Genomic DNA, 704 nt, shown 5'->3' on the forward strand with positions numbered 1-704 from the left:
ACCTTCCCTTTTCTTCCTAATCTTTCCTGTTCTCTCTATTTCTGTTCTTTCTGCCTTTCAACGTCCCATTTCTTGTTCTTTCTTACTCTCCCTTCTTCTCTATCTACCTTTTCCTGTTCTTTCTAGTCTTTTCATGTTCTTCCAGACCTGATCTTTTTCTTTTTTATCTGACCTTTATTTCTGGCCTTTTATACTTATTATACGGATTCCTTCCTATCTTTCCTCCCCTTTTCGGTCTATTTCTGTCATATCCGTTCTTCCTTCCTGACCTTTCCTGTTCTGCCTGACCTTTCCCTCTCCCGCTGACATTCCCTGGCGCTCGGACAAGCTCAGTGTTACCAGCGCTCTCCCGCGGCTCGCTTTCCAACGCCTTTCGTGTCGGTGTTGGTAACCCTTTTCCGGTGTTTTTAGTCGGACTCGATCTCAAGGTTAAACTTCATGGAGGTCAAGATGCAAGGATTTTTGAACATTATTTTGATGATTTTATGTATTTCTTATCTCTCCAGTTATTGCGTTATCATCATTCTTATCATCATTTGTTTATCTATTTGTGTTAATTGAGGATACCTTCCTTGTGGGATTAACTGACGTAGAAATATTTGAATGTCTGTGGCGGATAAAATGCGATGACGATGACGGCGAATGATGATTATTGTTGATTACTAATGAAAGGCGGTGATGAAAACCATTATCTGCTGCCGCTG

The sequence above is a fragment of the Penaeus monodon genome, chromosome 22 (genome assembly GCF_015228065.2).
Source record: "Penaeus monodon isolate SGIC_2016 chromosome 22, NSTDA_Pmon_1, whole genome shotgun sequence".
In the NCBI taxonomy this organism is placed as follows: domain Eukaryota; kingdom Metazoa; phylum Arthropoda; class Malacostraca; order Decapoda; family Penaeidae; genus Penaeus; species Penaeus monodon.